The following is a 23,971-nucleotide window of genomic DNA, read 5'->3' as shown; positions in this document are numbered from 1 at the left end:
GGTATTGCAGTTTTCTCGAAAACGGCTCTAACGATTTTGATTAAATTTAACATAAGTAATGCTGTACGTATTTCTACTATAACTGCGTTTTTAGTTTTTCTCAAAAAATACGGATGATGGAAATATGACATTTTCTTTTTTTTTTTATTGCTAATGTCGGCTCTTCCCGAGTATCGTTAATGCAATTTTGTCGAAAACGGCTCTAACGATATCGATTAAATTTGGTGTTCGTCATAGTCTTAAAGATTGTAAAAAAAACTGCGTTTTTAGTTTTTCATACAAATTTCGGGGAACGGAAATATGGCGTTGCCGTTTTCTGCCAAATTGATATATGTTTTAGTTAATATCGCATATTTTATCAAAGACTAAACCAATTTTATTCAAAATTTGCAGACAGATATTTCTTGTCATTATGAAGTGTAAAATGTAAACAAAAATTAAAAAAGTTTTTGAAAAAAAAAAATTAAATGGATTTTTTTTACTTTTAATTTTTTTTTTTTTTTGTTCAAATTTTAACGAATATCTTAAATTTCCAATAGTTATTTAAGATAAAGATACTTTGAACTACAAGAGCAAGTACGTGTGGCCCCAGTCGTGCATTTTATTTTGCATAAATTTCAAAAATTAAATGATAACAAAAGGTCGTCTAGATAATTTAAGGAAACAAAATATATGTCTGATTTCAAAGACAAACAAAAATATTTTGAACAGAACGGCAACACCCACAATATTTAAAAACACATTTTTAAAAAGCTAGATGCTCATTCCTTACTGTAAAATTTAAATCTACTAAATTTAATGAAGAGTTTTTGTAAAAATGGTCCTCAAACCCAGAATTTTGAAAAAAAATGTAATTCAAAAAAAAAATTTAAATGACTTATTTTCAAACTGTTTCGTAATAAAATATGAATTAATTTTAAAAATTTGTTTGGCCATAAATATTATTAGTTGAATTCCGAAGAGAAAAAGGTAGTATATACAGTTGTGAACACAAAAATAGCAGTGCTTACACAATTTTCATAAAATGTTAAATATTTTTAAAGTGCTGCTTTGCAAAAAAGTTTAAAATTATATTTTGTACTCGGTGGGACCTCAGCTATCATATCCAAGGTTTTCAACTTTTTAAATATGCTTATCACTGTCTTGTGTAGGGCATTTATTGAAACCCTCTAGTTTATGCCCGAACATTGAAATAGCAGTGTCTTTGTTTTTTTCTCTTTCAAGCTTCCAAATGTAACTTTTTTTCATTTTTTTGGTAGGTAAACGATTTTTGAAAGTGTTATTGCTTCTTTAAGCCTAAATTGGCATTGTCAAAAGTTGTCAAAATGGCCCGCAGAAAGCATTGTTCCGAAAAGTTAATGAAGTTCAATAAAACAAACTTTATTAAGAAGAAAAAACTTACCAGTTCATCTGAGATATCGTGGAATAACCTGTTGAAATGGTGAGTGATACAGCAACATCCAAAATAGTAACATTAGCTCGAAAAACGTAACCTAAAAGGAATCAGGTCTTAGCGAAGTGATTGACAAATTAGCTAATTGGCAAAGTATCATTCTTTAATAGGCTCCAATAACCAAAAAATTAACTACAAATTTCTGATAGCGCTATGGCATAAACAGAACATGTGCTGGAAACTAAGCTACTAGCCTAAAGTCTGCTAAAAGCACCATTACTGACGAAAAATCATGTAGGAAAAAATATTAAGTTCGTAAACGATTGGCCCAAGATGCAAGTAAGGAACTTTCTATGCACTAATGATACAAAACTAGTTATTTTTGGGCATAGGCACCATAAGGAGAATATCAAAAGACCCTTGAACACAAAAAGAACTATTTTGGTATCATTAGTGCATAGAAAGTTCTTCACTTGCATCTTGGGCCAATCGTTTACGAACTTAATATTTTTTCCTACATGATTTTTCGTCAGTAATGGTGCTTTTAGCAGACTTTAGGCTAGTAGCTTAGTTTCCAGCACATGTTCTGTTTATGCCATAGCGCTATCAGAAATTTGTAGTTAATTTTTTGGTTATTGGAGCCTATTAAAGAATGATACTTTGCCAATTAGCTAATTTGTCAATCACTTCGCTAAGACCTGATTCCTTTTAGGTTACGTTTTTCGAGCTAATGTTACTATTTTGGATGTTGCTGTATCACTCACCATTTCAACAGGTTATTCCACGATATCTCAGATGAACTGGTAAGTTTTTTCTTCTTAATAAAGTTTGTTTTATTGAACTTCATTAACTTTTCGGAACAATGCTTTCTGCGGGCCATTTTGACAACTTTTGACAATGCCAATTTAGGCTTAAAGAAGCAATAACACTTTCAAAAATCGTTTACCTACCAAAAAAATGAAAAAAAGTTACATTTGGAAGCTTGAAAGAGAAAAAAACAAAGACACTGCTATTTCAATGTTCGGGCATAAACTAGAGGGTTTCAATAAATGCCCTACACAAGACAGTGATAAGCATATTTAAAAAGTTGAAAACCTTGGATATGATAGCTGAGGTCCCACCGAGTACAAAATATAATTTTAAACTTTTTTGCAAAGCAGCACTTTAAAAATATTTAACATTTTATGAAAATTGTGTAAGCACTGCTATTTTTGTGTTCACAGCTGTATAAATATATACGTCAATCATCATCAATTATATTTTAAACATTCAGACTTAAAAAAGAATACAATAAAGTGATTCAGTAGGTATTTGATTAACCCTGAATTGACCAACTTTTTTCATTGATAACACCTGAAAACTTAACTGAGAATTTTTCTTCCTATGTCTGGGGTGCTCGCCGCCCATAGATTCTAGCTTTAAGGGCTTTTAGGCAATACTTTTTTAAGTCTGAATGTTTAAAATATAATTTATGAATGGTTAATGTTTCATAAATTAATTTATCAACAAGTCTAGCCACGTAAAAACAGAAAATAAAGAGGTTCTTAGAATTGTTAATTTATTTTGTTAATTGTTAATTTCTCGACAATATATTTTTGAATTTGGTTTTCTGTTTTTGTTTAAAAATAAACAAAAGCATCGAATTTTAAAAACTAAATTAGTACTTAATTACATAAAATTTTGAAAAAAATTAGTATGAAAAATTTTTTTTTTCAAAATTTTGATTTTAAAAACTAATTTTTCAAAAACTGTGCCATAAAATGGATTTGTTTAAATTTTTTATAAAATAATTTAATAATTTTTTTTCCAAAATAAGTCAACTTTTTTTTAAGTTGCCCCTCCCCGCTAAACGAGGGGGAAAAGACCCCCCCCCCCTCCCATACGATTTTTTTTCTTGTCACGACCTAACCTACACGCTCTAGCTTTTTGGCACATTACTCCTGAATCACCCTGTATAAGAGTTTTGAAAGAAAATTACTTCAATTTTATTGGATTTTTTTTTATAAAAACTGAATTTTTATATTGAAATAATTGAGTTTCTAAGACTTCGACAAATAAGACCTTCAAACTTTCGCTATTCAACCTTCAACAATTAGGGTTGTTGAATGAAGAAAAGATAACTTTATATTAATATGTTGAACTTTGAAAAAAAAAATAAGTTAAAATTTTTTTTTTCAAAAACTCCTATTACAAAAAGTTCTTCGAAAATGAAATACTTTTAAATTTTTTTCATAAACTGTAATACATATTAACACTTTCTTTTATGAATTCAAATAAAAATTAATATGGCCAAAAACAATTGAAAAAAAAATGCATATTTTAGAACAAATAATTAAAAAAAAAAAACAATGTTATTATTTGTTCAATACATTTATTAATTCAAAATTCTGAGTTTGAGGACCAGTTTTACAAAAACACTTCATTCCATTTACATAAGTTTCTAGCTTTTTAAAAATGTGTTTTTAAATATTGTAGGTGCTGCCGTTGTGTTCAAATAATTTTTTGTGTTTGTAGTCAATTTGTAAGAAAATTGCATTTATCGCTTAAACGATGGAAGATTGTCCACCTCACTGCCATATATTTTTTTCCTTTAGTTTTCTATACAAGCTTTTGGCATTAGTTAATTAATGAAATTCAAGCAAAATTTTTGAAAACTAAATTCACTAAAATTAAAAAAAAAATACGGAAACATCGGCAATTTTTAACCTATATAGGTTAAAAATTGCCGATGTTTCCGTATTGTTTTTATTGTATAGGTTAAAGTATTTTCAATTACTGACGTTTGAAAAAAAAGATCATTCAAATTAAAGCTGTTCGGCCGGGTCCCCTATTAGGTATTGCTTTAGTTACTATACTATGAATTTAAAAAAAAAATATTATAATTCAATTTAGTCAAAAAGTAATCAATCAATTTGGACGTTTTTTAATAATTTGAAACTATCTATTTTTTTTTAAGCTAAAAAAAAGGAAAAGAATCGATTTCTTTATAATTATCGATTTATGGTTTTTTTACTGTTTTTTGAAATTTGAATATCTTCGGGGCAAAATGATTCAACAAAACTCTTTAGTTCCTGCTTGTACGCAAAAGATCAATTTAATCATTCTGCCCCTGCTATGGTTCCCGGTCGCTTAAGGACGATCATATACTAATTTTGACTTAAAATTAAAAAATACCCCTATTATAAAGTCGGGAAAAAAGTGACACAGTTTCATAAATGCATAAGAAATATAAAAATCAAAAGAAGAGAGAGAGAGCCTGTAGCTTCGAAAGGGAGCAATATAATCTTATGAAATTTCAAAACTAGGCTGGACATAATGTTTTATTTTTAACTACATAAGAATTTTGATGAAAATCGGATTTTTTTCAAAACTGACTTAATCGCAAGAAATCGGTATTTTGTCATATAGTGCAATAGTATATCGACATGAAAACAAAAATCAATAGCACAGATCTCTGTTTATTTATTTATCACCACCGTTTAATATTATTTAAATTACTCACTAAATATTGCAAATTGAATTTGCAATGAGGAAGAATTGAATTGAGGAAGAAATCGAAGGTAAAATCTTATGAATTTCTTTTTGACACATTCAATTCTATTTGTGTGAACATTGTAACAAGGTGCCCAGGGCCCATAGAACACAGCTATATTCTAATACAGATCTGGTAAACGAAAAAAAATAGGCATTTAATTACGAATGGATCACGGAACTCACTTCCATAACGTTTTATAAAACCGAGAACTCTATTAGCTTTTTTTTTTTTTTAATCGTAGTAATCAGTAAATGATAACTTTGAATCTAGGATTATACCAAGATCAGAAAAGATGGATTAGACGAGTTAACTAGAGGAGTTTAACATATAATCAAAAACAATGAAATCATGCATGCGTGTAAAACACATTGACTTGCATTTATCAACATTTAAAAATAAACGATTGTTATTGCACCATTCCCAAAAAAAAAATAGTAGGTCATTTTGAAGAAGATTACAGTCAGTCAATGAATTTATTTTCCGAAATATTTTTAAATAAGCCCTGTTCCATTGGGGGTGGTAGTTTACTACTAGTAGATGTTTTGGTTAATCTAGTACTATTATCTACCCATGCTCTTGTTCCCGAGTAGATACGATTTGTATTGAATTCGTTGAAAGTGCGTTCTATTGCAAATCGCTAGTAAACTACTAATACTTTGCCACCTCTCAAAGGAACAGGGCTATAGTCAGCGTACATTAATAAAGAAGAGTTTTTCTTAAGAAAGATGGAAGGTCATTTATAAATAAAACAAACAAAACTATTTTTTTTTTTCAAACCTGCCTGGTTCGATTGCCGAAGGTTAGGGCCAGTGGGTTGAATATACAATTTGATTATCACGGATTCCACTTAATTCAGAATTAAGAATTCATGATAATCAAAGAGCGCTTGTTAACTTTTATCACCTTTATTCACAAATCATGGGTTTTCTACAAATCGTTCCATTTTCCAGTCTATCTGCCAGTTTGGTGTGAAAACTTATTCAAGAATTAAGTTATTTTTTTGTTTCATTATGTTGACGTTTGTGACATTTTGGTTGTGAATATTTAATTCGAAAGGAGAGTTTACCAGTAAGGAAGGTAAAAAAATTGTTATTTGCAAACATCGTTTTTATTGTTTTTATTTAGGAACATGTATGTATGTACCTATGTGTATATAATACGTTACTCTTAAGTTTTCAGAAATACTTCAAAGCGGCGAAAACCCAAAAGAACATGAAATTTCATCAATTCCGAAGAAAAAAAACTTATTCGATTGGCCATGCAGAAAATATACATATACAGCTGAAGTCCTAAAGTTTGAATAAATATTGAATTTTGTATTATTTGGTATGGCAGCCAAAAAGTTGAAAAAGATAAAAATCTATTCTCCAGTTTTTATTTATGTAACTATTATTTGGTCAATAAGTCATCTTTAATTTTATTTTTTGACGTGATAACGTCTTATAAATCGTTGAACCATGGCAGCCACCACAAAAAAGTGACGCCATTTTCTCCCATTTGTAGAGATACAAATATCTTTTATAGCTTATTTGAAAGATAATAACCTGAAGCTTAAAATAAATGAAGGATTTTTAAAAATTCCGTCATTTAATAGGGTAAATAGGGGTCAAACAAAATTGAAAAAAAGTGGCTATTTTCTAAATGCGACGTTGTAGAAAGTTGAATTTATTTCAATCGACTGAAATTGTTATTGAAAAAAATTCTAAAAAATTTCAAAACCAATTAATAAATGGTTTTCTAAAACTAAAATATGAGGTAGACCTTTGACGAAGTAGTGATTATAAGTAGGGGGAATTTTTTTTGACAATTTGAAAAACGTCATTCGAAAGATAATAAAAAAAAAGTTAGGGGTCTCATACGGAAGGGGAAATTTTGGGATATGCACTAAAAAATATCCTAGTACAATCTTGGAATACGTGCTTATAGGCTATTTTTTTTTGTTTCTATCTCTGTTTGGATATTCTATAACTTATGTCAAAAATCTAAAAAAAATCTCGTGTCCGCATGTCCTAATTTTCCCGGTTTGAAGATAAGGTGCAGTACGCATTGTACTTTTGAAATAAAGGTCTCTAAAGAATTGTGATAAGATTGCTGAACGAATATAAACAAAAAATTACCAAAGTTTTGTCGAAAAATGTAGCTTAGAGTATACAAATTGTTTTTGGTTTTTCCAAAAAAAAAAAAAATTACACCCTTATACCTACCAACGTACGAATAATCATTTTTAGCAAAAAACAAAACCGACTTCCATGGATCAAAACTGGGTTTTATGGTTTTTAAAATAGTTACTATGGCTTAAAGTTAACGAAATTGAAATGGGACCACACTGCAGCCACCAGCTTTCCAATACAAAAAGAATTATCAAAATTGGTTCACTCAGTCCAAAGTTATGCGGTAACAAACATAAAAAAAAAAAAAAAAAAAAATACAGACGAATTGAATACCTCCTCCTTTTTGGAAGTCGGTAAAAATACTTTAAATACCAAATATACGAAACGTATCAAATACATGAAATATACGAAATGTACGAAACACACGAAGCATGCGAAAGTAACGAAAGTAACGAAACATGCGAAACACAGGAAACATACGAAATATACGAAATATACGAAAAATGCGAAACATACGAAAGTAACGAGTAACGATATTATTGATGCGGGTACTAGTATCAAAAGTAACGTATACATGCGGGTACTCATTTTGTCGTTACTTTAGGGTTTTTTCCTTTTTTTTTTTTCAAGTGACTTGTGAACCCTTTAAAACTTCTTCGATCGATCGGAAATTTTTTTGCAGTTATTTAAGTTCCAAATGGCACCCATCCTGGCTATGTATATCAAAAAATAGGACCACTATTTTTTACTCCACCCTAGCGTTCACATCATTGGGGCAGCAACATAAAATTTAATCTGAAAAAAATATTACCTTACGGGTCCCAATGAAATAAATTTTTATTTCTTAAAGAAAAATAACATAATATCTTGAGGCCTCAAACAATATTACTTGAATAATCTTAGCGACCAACAAATGATAGGTACATCAGGGTGTCAAAAAAAAATGAGAGTGTATACGTACATTTTTGTCCGTTCCCTAGATATCAAAGGGTCCCCAAAATTAAGTCTTGCCCCGGATCGGAGGCCCCGACAACTCAACGTACGCCCCTGAGGAGTAGGAAGATATTATGTTCATTAGTAAAACCATGGAAAATATTTTATTTGTCTCTTTTGATGAACAGTTTGTTTTCATTTATCATTTATTACTCAAAATACATATACATACAGTACACCGCTACACAACGCTTCACAACGCTACACAACGCTACACAACGCTACACAACGCGCCATAACGTGAAACAACGCGATACAAAGCGAACAACAAAATTAAAACACCACATCCAGGACAGTAGTCCTAGTAAGACCAAAATAAAAACTTAATTAAATTAAACATTTAAATATTTCTCTGGGGGGTCGCGTACATAGTACACCGCTACACAACGCTTCACAACGCTACACAACGCTACACAACGCGCCATAACGTGAAACAACGCGATACAAAGCGAACAACAAAATTAAAACACCACATCCAGGACAGTAGTCCTAGTAAGACCAAAATAAAAACTTAATTAAATTAAACATTTAAATATTTCTCTGGGGGGTCGCGTCGTGTCGCGTTGTGTCGCCTTGTGTCGCGTTGTGTCGAGTTGTGTCGCGTTGTGTCGCGTTGTGTCGCGTCGTGTCGCGTCGTGTCGCGTCGTGTCGCGTCGTGTCGCGTTGTGTCGCGTTGTGTCGCGTTGTGTCGCGTCGTGTAGCGTTGTGTCGCGTCGTGTCGGGTTGTGTCGCGTCGTGTCGCGTCGTGTGGCGTTGTGTCGCGTCGTGTCGCATCGTGTCGCGTCGTGTCGCTTTGTGTCGCGTCGTGTGGCGTCGTGTCGCGTCGTGTCGCGTTGTGTAACGTCGTGTCGCGTTGTGTCGCGTTGTGTCGCGTCGTGTCGCGTTGTGTCGCGTCGTGCAGCGTCGTGTCGCGTTGTGTCGCGTTTTGTCGGGTTGTGTCGCGTCGTGTCGCATTGTGTCGCGTCGTGTCGCGTCGTGCCGCGTCGTGTCGTGCCGCGTCGTGTCGCGTTGTGTCGCGTTGTGTCGCGTCGTGTCGCGTCGTGTCGCGTTGTGTAGCGTTGTGTCACGTCGTGTCGCGTCGTGTCGCTTTGTGTCGCTTTGTGTCGCGTCGTGTCGCGTTGTGTCGCGTTGTGTCGCGTCGTGTCGCGTTGTGTCGCGTCGTGTCGCGTCGTGTCGCTTTGTGTCGCGTCGTGTCGCGTTGTGTCGCGTCGTGTCGCATTGTGTGGCGTCGTGTCGGGTTGTGTCGCGTCGTGTCGCGTCGTGTCGCGTCGTGTCGCGTTGTGTCGCGTCGTGTCGCGTCGTGTTGTCCTAGATATCAAAGGGTCCCCAAAATTAAGTCTTGCCCCGGATCGGAGGCCCCGACAACTCAACGTACGCCCCTGAGGAGTAGGAAGATATTATGTTCATTAGTAAAACCATGGAAAATATTTTATTTGTCTCTTTTGATGAACAGTTTGTTTTCATTTATCATTTATTACTCAAAATATATATACATACAGTACACCGCTACACAACGCTTCACAACGCTACACAACGCTACACAACGCGCCATAACGTGAAACAACGCGATACAAAGCGAACAACAAAATTAAAACACCACATCCAGGACAGTAGTCCTAGTAAGACCAAAATAAAAACGCGTCGTGTCGCGTCGTGTCGCGTCGTGTGGCGTTGTGTCGCGTCGTGTCGCATCGTGTCGCGTTGTGTCGCATTGTGTCACGTCGTGTCGCGTCGTGTCGCGTCGTGTCGCGTTGTGTCGCGTTGTGTCGCTTTGTGTCGCTTTGTGTCGCGTCGTGTCGCGTCGTGTCGGGTTGTGTCGCGTCGTGTCGCATTGTGTCGCGTCGTGTCGCGTCGTGTCGCGTCGTGTCGCTTTGTGTCGCGTCGTGTCGCGTCGTGCCGCGTCGTGTCGCGTCGTGTCGCTTTGTGTCGGGTTGTGTCGCGTCGTGTCGCATTGTGTCGCGTCGTGTTGCGTCGTGCCGCGTCGTGTCGCGTCGTGTCGTGTCGCTTTGTGTCGGGTTGTGTCGCGTCGTGTCGCATTGTGTCGCGTCGTGTCGCGTCGTGCCGCGTCGTGTCGCGTCGTATCGCTTTGTGTCGCGTCGTGTCGCGTCGTGTCGCGTCGTGTCGCATTGTGTCGGGTTGTGTCGCGTCGTGTCGCATTGTGTCGTGTCGCTTTGTGTCGGGTTGTGTCGCGTCGTGTCGCATTGTGTCGCGTCGTGTCGCGTCGTGCCGCGTCGTGTCGCGTCGTGTCGTGTCGCTTTGTGTCGGGTTGTGTCGCGTCGTGTCGCATTGTGTCGCGTCGTGTCGCGTCGTGCCGCGTCGTGTCGCGTCGTGTCGCTTTGTGTCGCGTCGTGTCGCGTCGTGTCGCGTTGTGTCGCGTTGTATCGCGTCGTGTCGCGTCGTGTCGCGTCGTGTCGCGTCGTGTCGCGTCGTGTCGCGTTGTGTCGCGTCGTGTCGCGTTCTGTCGCATTGTGTCGGGTTGTGTCGCGTCGTGTCGCGTTGTGTCGCGTTGTGTCGCGTTGTGTCGCGTCGTGTCGCGTCGTGTCGCGTCGTGTCGCGTTGTGTCGCGTCGTGTCGCCTTGTGTCGCGTCGTGTCGCGTCGTGTCACGTTGTGTCGCGTTGTGTCGCGTCGTGTCGCGTTGTGTCGCGTTGTGTCGCGTCGTGTCGGGTTGTGTCGCCTTGTGTCGCGTCGTGTCGCGTCGTGTCGCGTTGTGTCGCGTTGTGTCGCGTCGTGTCGCGTTGTGTCGCGTCGTGTCGGGTTGTGTCGCGTAGTGCCGCGTCGTGTCGCGTTGTGTCGCGTCACGCAACATGCGTCATGGAACATACAACATGCAACATGCAACATGTAACATGTAACATGCAACATGCAACATGCAACATGCAACATGCAACATTCAACATTCAACATTCAACATTCAACATTCAACATTCAACATTCAACATTCAACATTCAACATGCAACATGTTACATGCAACATGCAACATGAAATATGCAACATGCTACATGTCTCATGAGACATGCGATCACTTACCGATCCCCAGGAGCTGCTTACCGATGTGCACTGGTCGACGACCACGGACAGACTGACTTTTTATAGGAAAATATGACCCCCCCCCCCCCCAAGAAATATTTAAATGTTTAATTTAATTATGTTTTTATTTTTGTCTAGTAGTCCTCCGTTCCTAGGTGTGGTGTTTTAATTTTGTTGTTCGCTTTTTATCGCGTTTTTTCACGTTATGGCGCGTTGTGTAGCGTTGTTTAGCGTTGTGAAGCGTTGTGTAGCGTTTGCGTATACATATATTTTGAGTAATAAATGATAAATGACAAACAAACTGTTCATCAAAAGAGACAAATAACATATTTTCCATGGTTTTACTAATGTATATAATATCTTCCTTTTCCTCAGGGGCGTACGTTGCCGCTCCGGGGCAAGACTTAATTTTGGGGACCCTTTGATATCTAGGGAACGGACAAAAATGTACGTATACGCTCTCATTTTTTTTAGACACCCTGATGTACCTATCATTTGTTGATCGCTAAGATTATTCAATAAGTAATATTGTTTGAGGCCTCAAGATATTATGTAATTTTTCTTTAAAAAATAAAAATTTATTTCATTGGGACCTCTGAGGTAATGTTTTTTTTTTGATTAAATTTTATGTTGCTGTCCCAAATGATGTGTACGCTAGGGTGGAGTAAAAAAGTGGTCTTATTTTTTGATATACATAGCCAGGATGGGTGCCATTTGGAACTTAAATAACTGCAAAAAATTTTCCGATCGATCAAAGAAGTTTTAGAAGGTTCACAAGTCACTTGAAAAAAAAATGAAAAAACCCTAAAGGTGAATATGGAGTTTTTTGTATGTCAGTAGATTTTCTATTTGTTTTACTCAGTTTTTTTGATTCGAAAAAAATTTACATTTATTATTTGTTGTTCAATTTTCATTACAAAATTGCGATTTAATTTACTTAAGGCCTTTACAGCAAGAATCCATGGGCGGCTAGCACCCCAGACATAGTAAGAAAACTTCTCAGGTAAGTGTCAGGTGTTATTAATGAAAAAAGTTGACTCTGTGTTCGCTCCAAAATCTACTGCTAAAATTTTGTAATCTACTTTATTTTGCAAAAATTTTTTGAAAGTGGCAACAGAACGCTCTTTCAACCAATACAAGAAAGTCCTTTAATATTTTGGTTTAAGTAGAAATACGCTAGTCTTCTATACAAATAACTTTTAATTTGTACCATTTTTTACTTTATAAAGTAACTTTTGCTTTGAAAGGTCACGTCTCTTAAAATGCGCAATAAACAAATAAATTTTAGGGGCGGCAAAATCGGTAGCAAGAAGCAAATTTAAATAACTATTCATTAAAGATAGTTATCAAGTCCTAATGATTAAAATTTAAAAACTTATTTTAAAAAATATTTAAAAAAAAAATCAAACTAGGGTATTAAAAAGCCACTACGATACCTATATGTAAAACCAAGTCACAAACGGAATGCCAACAAATATGGAAAAATCAAATTTCCACGCAGTATTAGGAACGCTTTTGGTTTTATCACATTCCCCGGAGAATGAAAATGAAAAAAATTGAGAAAAAAAGTATGTATATGAGACCAAAATTCAAGTTGTCGTTCGACCCCTTTATTCTATGAAAAAAAAAAATAAAGATTTTCAAAAATATCACTTGAATTGATGTTTTGAGAATGAGAAGTGGCCCATTCTCCAAAGCTTATCACTGTTTATTAAAGCTGAATTGGTCAAGTCCAAAGGCTAATTTGACACCTTCCATTTTTGTTCAATGGAGAAATATGTTATTATTACTAGCAAATGCGAACATCGTAAAATAAATTGCACGACTGGGGTCGCACGTACTTGCTCTTATGCTTATAGTAACTATAAAGTTAGAGCTCTTTATTCAAGAAATTTAAAATTTGATATTTAGAAGAAATTTCATAAGTAGTATAAAAAAATTAAATCTGTTTTTATAATTAATTAAAAGACCGTTTTAAATTATCTTAAAAAAAAAAAAAACAAATATGCCATTTTATTTCTTGTATAAAAAAGTATTTTTAGAAAAAAATTTTCGAAAATTGTAGGACCCGTTTTTTTAAAAAATAATTTTTTATATATAAAAAATGTTTAATATTTTTCAAAAAAAAAGTTGGTATGCCATTTTGAAGAAATAATTAATTTACACATAAAAACAAAATTTCAAAATTTTTCATTGATCCGTTTTCAAAAAATTGATTTTTCAAAAAAAAATTTTGAAATATTTTTTAAAAAACCAAAAATGCGTTTTTTGAAAATTTTCTAAAACTTTAATATTGTCTTTACTTAAACACTTTTCTATAAAAATTTTCATTTAAATCGGGTTAATGTTGTACGAGATATTCAGAAACAAAAAAAAACCGTTCTATGGCAGGTACCGTTAATAATGGTACAAAAAATATTTTTTTTATTTCAAAAGTTGGCTCTTATGTGTAGTACTACACACAAAAATTTTAATCAAAATCGTAAGAGCCGTTTTTGAAAAAAATTAACTTTTGTATTTCCGTTTCTTCAAACTTGGTAGTTAGCAGTTTTTGGTGATTCCCTAAAGGGGAAATTGAAATTTTTTTTGTATGACCAAAACTAACGGTACCTGCCATATAACGGAAATAGAAAAGTTGATTTTTTTCAAAAACGGCTCTAACGATTTTGATTAAAATTTTTTTGTGTAGTACTACACATAAGAGCCAACTTTTTAAATAAATAAAATATTTTTTGTACCGTTATTAACGGTACCTGTCATAGAACGGTTTTTTTCGTTTCTGAATATTTCGTACAACATTAACCCGATTTAAATGAAAATTTTTATACAAACGTGTATAAGTAAAGATAATATTAAAGTTTTAGAAAATTTTCAAAAAACGCATTTTTGGTTTTTTAAAAAATATTTCAAAATTTTTTTTTGAAAAATCAATTTTTTGAAAACGGATCAATGAAAAATTTTGAAATTTAGTTTTTATGTGTACATTAATTTTTTCTTCAAAATGGCATACCAACTTTTTTTTGAAAAATGTTAAAAAATTTTTACACATAAAAAATTATTTTTTTAAAAAACGGCTCCTACAATTTTCGAAAATTTTTTTCTAAAAATACTTTTTTATACAAGAAATAAAATGGCATATTTGTTTTTTTTTAAGATAATTTAAAACGGAGTTTTATTAATTATAAAAACAGATTTAATTTTTTTATACTACTTACGAAATTTCTTCCAAATATCAAATTTTAAATTTCTTGAATAAAAAGCTTTAACATTATAGTTACTTTAAGCATAAGAGCAAGTACGTGCGACCCCAGTCGTGCAATTTATTTCTTGTTTCAACCCAACCTACAAAACTAGATTGTATACTCACATTAACCTCCCCTACAGATCAAAATAAAAAAATCTTATCCTACCCAAAATGCAAGGTTCGGTCAAATTTTTGTAACATTCCAATGGACTATATATATCTTCCTGCATCTAGCATGGAAAGTCCCTTGCCGCCCTTGTTTTTTTCCGGTCTCTTTTTTTAATAGAAATCATAAACAAGTGATTTTAAAAACAATAGTTTAAAGAGAGAAACAAATCCCGACTTTATTACCTTCTTCCTACTGATAAATTTTAATGTTGTATGTCAATATAGCAATGACACTCAGCGATATTACAGGTTGTTTGTAAAGTGACAATTTTCAAATTTTATGACTAACGTGAGACTAGCCTAACCACATTTTTAGAACCGTCAAATAAAGAAGTTATGCAGTTATTTGCGGTTTGCCAACAATAAGATGAGATGGATTTATTACCTTTTTCCAATTGGTGATTCAATTGATATTTTTATATTCTAAAAAACAAACCGAGAACAAACTGGCGAAAACAAGACTTTTTTCATTATAAAATAAATATCTAATACCATGTATATTAGGGTGGTCCTTAGGAAAAAAAAATTGGACGCCCCCTAGAATGTTTCCAAATCAGGAAAAAAAATGCCCTAATGCCCTTCCTGACCCTATTTCATTAAGAAGTTTATATCAAATATTTGCAATTTACCCTACACTGGACACAGAATATCGCTCCTGCTATAGTAACTTCTTATCAAAATAGGGCCAGCAAGGGTCAGAGATAAAAATTTGAAAAAATAGGGTGATTTGGAACCAATCTAGGGGGCGTCGCACTCAATTTTCGCAAAAGAGTAAAATAAGGACCACCCTAATGTATATTATATTATACCAATTTTAGAAAAGTACCTAGAATTTACTCAAAAATTACTTACGATTTTATGCAAAAAGGAATCAAGTGCTAGTTTTTAATAGTTTCAATATTTTGATGAAGAAAGTTTGATTTTTTTTTTAATAGTCAAATTTTAGAAAATTTTTAATTAATTTTTTTCTGAAATTTGGAATGTAGATAAAAAATTTCTGCAAAATTTCATAACAATTTCACTTAAAATAGTTTTTTTTCCGAAAAATGTTTATAACGATTTCTAACGGTTTTGATATTTTTTCTAAAAATGCGCCTTAAATCAAATTGCTCAAAATTCAGTCAAGATTTTGTTAGGCCACTGCAGAAACGCTTAACTCATCGAGCTAAAGAAAATTTCAAATTTGAAGTGAAAGAGGGCTATTAGTAGTTACGAAAACCACAGGTCTTCCCGTCTGCATTAGGCACTGTTGGGCGTTGGCTTAATAAAGTGCATGGTGTATCTCATAGGTAGAGCTTAAAGACGATATTGGTGTTAAATTAAATGTAATGCCATCTTCTTCTCAAATTCATACGTTTTCCGGGTCAAAGGTTGTCAGTTTCATAACAGAGCTGGTTTTAAGGTTAGAAGCGATGGAAGTTTCATAAAGTCTTGTTTTTTTAATTTGTTGGTCGACGAGTTAAGGAATTATTTCACAAAGTATGTATATGCGCAAACCTACGAATAATTCAGGAAAAAGTCTCATATAGTACGCTGCGTCCCTTTGAACTTATGGAGTTAAAAGGCAAATTTAATCTCAAATTAAAGCTAATAATGTCTACTTTTGAAAACCAAAGGTCTTTCAATCCAGAAATTGGAACTTAAGTCATGCAGCCTGTTAGGAGCGTTTTTCACTTCTAAGGTTCCCACAGGCTTGAGGGTAAAATGCCAAGCCTCTTAATTTTGAAAGAAGATGTCATTAAATCCTATATTAATAACATTTGCATAACACCTTTTGTCAAAGCTTTTTCTTGTATTTTAATGATTTTAAAAATACTTTGTATAGATAAAAAAAATTCGTTGAAGAACGATATCTACGCAGGGGCGTATACAGGTTTGCTTCTTGGGGGGGGGTCATGCCAATTTTTTTTTTTTCAAAAGTTTTGATAGCAGGCATAAACCTGAAAATGGGCTTTTTGAATTATTAAACATTAAAATTTGTGCGTCTTGCATTTCGAATCGAAAAGTTCCGAATGTATAGTTCTAAAAATAACCAAACAAAAACGGTATGAGATTCGTTTAAGTTTAGCGTTAAACCTTAAAGCCTAGAACGCTGCTGATGTGAAACGAAATTTTTCGTCGGTCTCCACGAGGACAACGAAATGCTTGCGAAATCTGGACCGAAAAATACTCAAAAATTGCAAAACATAAATGAAAAAAAAGCAAACACGCATCGCAGAAAGACATGCAATGACAAAATGAACAACAAAAACAAACAAAATAAAATGCACGACTGGGGTCGCACGTACTTGCTCTAGCAGTTTAAAACACTTTTATGTTGGTTTACTTGTAGATTTTAAAAGCTGCCTCTATATAGAATTAAAGAAATTTTGTTGATGTTGGGGAAGAGCCGACATTTAGGGCAAAATTTTGTTAAACGAAAAAAAAAATGTTTTTTTTATTTGACTTTTTTGAAAAAAAAAAATAGATATGCAGTTCTATTGCAATTGCTTTGAATATTACGTTTGCAAAGTTTAATCAAAATCGTTAGTGCCGTTTTCGAGTTATTTGGTACAATTTGAAAAATTTGTATGGGAGGTACACTTTTTGACTTTTTTGAGAAAAACTAAAAATGCAGTTTTATTGCAATTGCTTTGAATATTACGTGTGCAAAGTTTAATCAAAATCGTTAGAGCCGTTTTCGAGTTATTTGGTTTGAATTGAAAAATTTGTATGGGAGGTACAATTTTTTGACTTTTTTGAGAAAAACTAAAAATGCAGTTTTGTTGCAATTGCTTCGAATATTACGTCTGCAACGTTTAATCAAAATCGTTAGAGCCGTTTTCGAGTTATTTGGTTTGAATTGAAAAATTTGTGTGGGAGGTACACTTTCCAACCAACTTTCAGAATTCCATAAAAATCATCTGTACCAAATTTGAAAAAAAAAAACCGTCCACCCGTTTAGGCTGTGGAAATGTGTACAGATGGACGCACAACTGCTCGGACGCACAGACGCACAGACGTACAGAAGCACGGACGGAATTGCGAGACCCACTTTTTTGGAATTCTCCATCATCGTAATGTTGGTTTTGATTAAAACCTCAAATTTTTTTTTCGACACGAAACCAATACTTGCCCTATAGAGCAAGTAAAAACTCAAAATGTCATTTTTCCACACACAATGAATGTCCCCGGCAATTGTTTGTGTGCGAAAGAAGTTTAGACTTTCAATTTCGTTGTGCCGAACAGCGTACTACAGAGCGAAAAGTTGAACGAAATTTTTGGTTTACCATTTCGTTGTTTCATTTTTGTATGGGATTTTTCGTTTCTTATCAGCAGCGCACTAGGCTTTAATTTTGACCAATTGAGGCTATCCTCTCCTAAAGATAAAATGTACTGTACTAGTACTTCGATTGAATAATTTGCCTTAAAATAACTGTTCATTGTTTTCCGCTAGCCCAGAAAGTTAAAATAAAAATCGTTTTTACTTAATAACAGTTTTAACTTTTGAATTAACTCTTCCTAACCTCAGGCAAACGAATCGCAAAGTTTTGTAAAAAAATTGCATTGAAAATATAATTTTTTTTTAAATTTTGTTTTAAAATTGTATGGGAATTTAAAATACCTCTATTAAAATAGTAAAGACAAAAAATATTTTGAAATTCAACCGTTTTCAGGTATTAATCAGCGGTTTACAATATAAAAAACATTCAGTTGTATTTATTAGATTAAGCCCTGCTTTTTCAATCGTCAGATAGACTATCAGAAGAATAAAGGTCACTATAAAAAAAAACTTTTATTCGTAGGAATAAGCTCTAACTTAGGTTTATCTAACTATTCAAAAAATTAGCCCTAAGTGATATTTAATAATAATATTTAAATTGCCTTAGATAAGGTTGCTTACATTGCTTCTATAATTGGCTGGCCATTGATGATTAACAAATCGATAGTTGTTTCAAAAAATGCAACAGATCTAGCAAATTTAGTATGTACAAAATACTGTTATATTCTGTAAGCAAACAAAATTCAACAAATTTTATCAGACGAATGTATTGAACTGGAACATTGCAAAAAACTAAAAAGATTTGAGAAATGATATCCTTCTTTAACATTTTGTCGATGACGAATTTTATCAACAGAATTGACCTCCACACAGCAAGGCCACAGAAAGCTTCCCTATTTAAAACATATTTTATTCACTTCATCATATAAAAAAATAGAAGATATGGCTGCTTCTTTTATTTGCTGGTAAGCAGTGTCTTGCCCTTAAGATATTATTTTTGTGTACCTACAGATTCAATTTCTTTTAAAAAGCTTTGAATATAATACTTATCCGGATTTTGTTTCCATACAAAACTCTACAGCACAGCTCAACTAATATTATCGAACGAATCAAAATAATCCTAATGCAGCATAGCGTTCGCTAAAAATATGACCACATCCCCAAAATATGGTAAAATAGTTTGTTTGAATACCAAAAATTTTTTTTACCTTTAATTTTCGTTCATGTTCTAAAACATCAACATTTTAAAAATAATATTACTCAAGAGATTTCAGTATCACATAACAAATTCTTTTTTAAGTTCTGAGTTCTTGGGGGGGGGGGGGGTCATGACCCCCCCTTGTATACGCCGTTGTATCTACGTACATTTAACAAATCTTATTTATAAAAAAAAAATTAAAGCAATTTGCTATAACAATTTTGAACTTGAACTTGGACGGAATATTTGATCCTTTTTTAAAATGATAATCCAAAATCATTTTCCTAGGGGCCCCGCAAATTTATTCTCGCACACGTCTCATTTTGGTCTAGCGCCGCCTCTGGGTGCAGATTTAAACAAATTGAAAAACAACACTTCAGATATTTGTGTCAGATCAACATGAATAAGGTGCATTACTTTTCAGGGATGGTCAGGTTGACTTGTTTGTGAGTTTTGTTAGAATAAGTGTTAAAAAATACCTTTAAATCATGTCGCTTATGTTGGTGTACATATAAAAATCTAAAGTTGTCTTACTTAACTTAGTTTAACCTGGAAAATTAGGACTTGCGGACATGAGATTTTTCCAGACTTTTGACATAAGTTATAGAATATCCAAACAAAGATAGAAACAAAAAATTAGCCTATTAGCACTTATTCTATGACTGTACTAGAATATTTTTTAGTGCATATCCCAAAATGTCCCCTTTTCTCAAAAATACCATTTTGTCATAGATATGGATGGTTTTTGCATTGCATTGTTTTGATTCTTAATGATAATGAATATCAAAACCTTCATGCAAAATTTGGTTCCTCTACCATAACTTTTAAGGGTTAAGGGTCGGTAGCAAGTAAGCTACTGTTAGGTATAATAATATGGGTTGACAGATGAAAAACAGGTATAACTTATCAGAGACGTCAGATTCCCTTGATTTTAGATTTTTTGGAATCAGCATTAAAAAATACCTTGAAATCATGTATCATATGTGTATATAATACCATCGTATTTTTTTGCTAATTTTGAAAAACCCAATTTCGCGCTTTGACCTTCAAAATCGTGACTTGCGGACATGAGATTTTTCTAGACTTTTGAGGTATGTTATAGAATGCCAAAACGAAGGTATTGAAAAAAAAGTGTTTTGGCTGTTTTTGAGGTTATGCTATGATGTGAGGTACCTTATTTCAACATAATTTTTAACGGTTTAAATCTTTCCGATATCTGTTTTATTATCCGAGATATCTTAAGTTTCAGGACCAGTTTGTGCTCAGTCGATTATTCTTTAATCAAGGATTATTCCATATAACAATCCTCGATTAAAAGATAATCTAGTGTGGACAAACCGGCCCTAAGTACGTGTGTTTTGGCTTATTTTATCAATAACGTTATTTCAAACTGCAGTAGCTTCAAATTAATATATCTCGGATTATAGAAAAGACATCACAAAAACAACCAATTCTGTTAAAAAAAGGGTTAAGAAAAATTCCTTCACATTGCAGCATTACTTATTCAAAAACAGCTGTTTTTGCATTTTCTAACGGTAATATTTAAAAAACGGGAGCTGATAGAATATTTCTGAATTCGGATTCGAGTTCAGCACATCAAAAACCTTTGGAAAAGTATTGTTTGGTTTATTCATCATACAAAAAGTTTAATTTTTTGTGCAGTGTTATCAACTGGAACAATCCTTGATTAAAGATGATCGAGTGTGAACAAACTGGCCCTTAGTTTAAAAATTATAGAAGCATTAGTTTTTATTCACCTCAAAAAAAATAGGCGCATACACCATAGTGACCTTTTTAATTTATAATTTAGAAAAAGTAAATCCACTGATTTGGGCATTGCGCCTCAAATGTTATTTACTTGGCTTAGAATTCTTACTTGATTGAATGTAGTCCATATAACATTCCTGTTAAGAAGCTGGTCCACTGAAAGGTTGCTTTTAGATGAGTAGCTGAGTTTGCTGCTACTTGTTTGCTGAAGATGTCTAGGGGTGTGAGATTTAGTAGTAGGTATGTCTAGGGCGTCTGAAGGAGTTGACCTTTGCGCACCACTAATGCACATACTAGCGGAACTTTATACTTTAATAAGCTTGTTTAAGTTTATCGCTCTGTCTAGTGCGGTCCATGGCTGAGGTGTACAGCCAGTTAGGAGAAAAACCCCATTTGCCACCAACGGCTTTTTTGCATGAAAAGAGTCCCACATTAGCTTTTTTAACTCTTCAATATTGAGGTTCTTCAATATTGAGCTTCCAGGTCAGTTTTTTTTTTTATCAAGGGAATAGCTTGTTGAACTTTACCATACAAAAACTTAAAATTTCTAAAAACCCTGAAGCTGCTTAATTTAAGGCTTAATCTGCTTCTTCTCCATCGCGATGGAAGGCGAGGTTAGCTGTTTTGAGGGCCGAACGAGAGTGTAGTATATGAACCTCAGGACTCAGGAGCTCGTTAAAATTGAATCCTAAATACTTGGCTTTGTGTTTGGCTGCTTTTTTAGTTCCATGTCGAAGTGTTTGTAAGATGTTGTTATTGTTACGATAAAGTTTACCTTGTTAATGCATCTTTGACCTGGTGACGATTCAGATTATTATGAAATTGAATTTTTTACGGTGATTATCTACAATAATAATTGATAACTGATCAATTATTTACCTTGAATTTTGAATATTGTTTTGGTGGATTATGATTTGTGTTAGATACTATTAATAAGTAATTGCCTAACATAACATTAAAGGGGATTCCAAGATGCCTCTGAAGATCTTCGTTTGTAAAGTGCCAGGGCGCATTTGAAAATGATCAAAATAATTTATTGTCAAAAGTTTAAAATCTTCTTAAATTTGTATCCCGGGTACAAACCCAAACATGACCAGGACCACAGCTCCCTAAGGTAGAGATTTCATTACAAATCTTTTTCTTCACTAGAATCCCTTAATGTCACATTCGAAGTTCTTTAATTAGAACTTAACACATGTTTTCCAGTTACATAAAAGATTTTTTTTATCACAGGTAAAGGTACATGTTAGCTTACTTCCTTCATTTTGAAAAAATAACAGCAAATGCATCCCACATATACAATATACGTACCTACTTACACACAGAGTAGCTATTTGCCCTTTTTTCTTCACTTCATAGCTCTTTATCGCGTATTATCATTTTATATCCTTTTATAGCATTTTCTAAGCAATAATCCTAATGAAGACTTTTTCATTCAATTGCTCATCCTTTTTATACCCGTCGTCAAATAAAAGGCAAAAGGAAAAAAAATACGTAAAGAATACTCTTACTCGAATTCAAAGCACACACATATTTAACAACGTTTCATACATGAAATGAAATCCTCGATTTTGTGTGCTTACCTTTTCGTACATATATGCTTACAACACACAATTTACACAATCTTTTCTGAAGACGAACAAAAAAAAATACGGATCCAGTCAGAGAAAGAGAAACAGGCCAACTTGAATGCACTCTGTTATCAAACTATCATATAGGGCCTTAGCCTAGGACGCGGTAGGTAACTGCATAGAGGAGAAAAACCAGGTGACTGCACAAGAAGCAGAAACGAACGGTTTCTTCCTGTCTTTTACGTAGAACACTAATGTATAGTGTCACGTATTTAGCATTATTTTTGGAAAACGTGACACCTTTCCAGTTTGCGCCCAACTTACCTACAGGCTGCAGGCGACAATAATGAGGAAAATTATGTGTGGTGGTGTTAGAAAATGCTGGAAAGAGGATATGCTTCCATTTTTCGGAAGCCAACATTGTCTGCACTTTTTGTTGTTGCAGCTACTTCCTCTATTTGCACATTAAATCGTTGTTTGGTATTGCACTCGCGATATTAAACTATTTACGTGCACGTTAAACGCACGTTTTTAAATTCGTGTTTTCTCGTAGCACCTATTTAAAAAAAAAAATAACATTTTTTTAGACATAATTACTTATTAGCCATAACAGGCAACCGTCATTGATTTTTATCGACATTTTATGGGTGAACGATTTACTTTTGTGTTTTGTGGATGATACTGCGGGTGGTAATAATAGTAATGAAAAATTGACTTGAAATGAATACAAAAGAATAAAACCAAAAATTTCATTCAGTTGCCAGGTTGTGTGTTTTAGATATGTTTGAAATGCTATATGGATGTAAAAAAAATTACAATAAAGTTTGTTCGTCCGGAACCGAAACTGTTCAGTGTAGTTCTTTTCTACTTTTTAAGAGACTAGAAAATCGATCCCGCATATATGTACTTGTAAGTTATGTAGTTTGACTAGACTACTACCCCAAGAATTCCAGTTTTAGAGCTAAATTTTAGCTATTAGTTCTCTCCAGAATTAAAGCTTGCGAGAGAATTTTCTATCGTAGTTTCGTAGTTAAAGTTTAGCGCGATATGCATACTAGCTAAGCTAGGCTTTATGAATTATACATGAAAAGTTATCAAACTCGATATCTGAATCAAACATACCAATACCATTTTAAAGAACAGGAATTCAGTGGCACCTAACGATTGCCTTAAACCATACACAAAAAATATACCCCTGAAAGATGTGTGTACACAAAAAAATTACAGATGTGCCATGGCATTGTTGTTGTAATTTCTTTATTAAAGCGCAGTACGCAGATCATTTTAGCTCCCAAAGAAATTATCGAATTTCAAAATTTGTTTTTATAAAAAATGAACAAAGTTCCTTATTATTTCTTGCCTATAGAGTATGAAATGTTCACTTAAACGAAAAAAAAATGCACTAAAGCGGAGTGAGTAAAAAAATCACCCGTGTGGATCAATTTTTTTTCTCACAGCGTGTTTTTTTTTCCAATGAAAAATATAAAATTTAACTCTCTCGTATGAGAAAGTGTTTTAAAGGTAAATTAGCCGACAAATGCTACAGGATGAAAAAAGGAAATAGCAACGGAGTTATGAATAGCAGAGTCATAGTTATGAAAAACCGAAGTTATGAAAGATGGATGTTATGAAAGATGAATAAATTCTTTTATTGTGGGCTTAAAGTCAATTTTATTCAATTTTTATATATTATATTTTTT

At 33.7% G+C, this 23,971-nt stretch overlaps 1 protein-coding gene across 1 annotated transcript in view; it reads left to right on the top strand.

Annotated features, from left to right (window-relative positions):
- LOC129913165 (peptidoglycan-recognition protein SB1) overlaps positions 1-23,971 on the top strand; it is a 38,991-nt gene that overhangs the window by 1,597 nt on the left and 13,423 nt on the right. The gene's annotated exons all lie outside the window — the stretch shown is intronic.

Source organism: Episyrphus balteatus, chromosome 3 (genome assembly GCF_945859705.1).
Source record: "Episyrphus balteatus chromosome 3, idEpiBalt1.1, whole genome shotgun sequence".
Taxonomy (NCBI): Eukaryota; Metazoa; Arthropoda; class Insecta; order Diptera; family Syrphidae; genus Episyrphus; species Episyrphus balteatus.
This window is presented reverse-complemented; position numbering and strand designations above follow the sequence as displayed.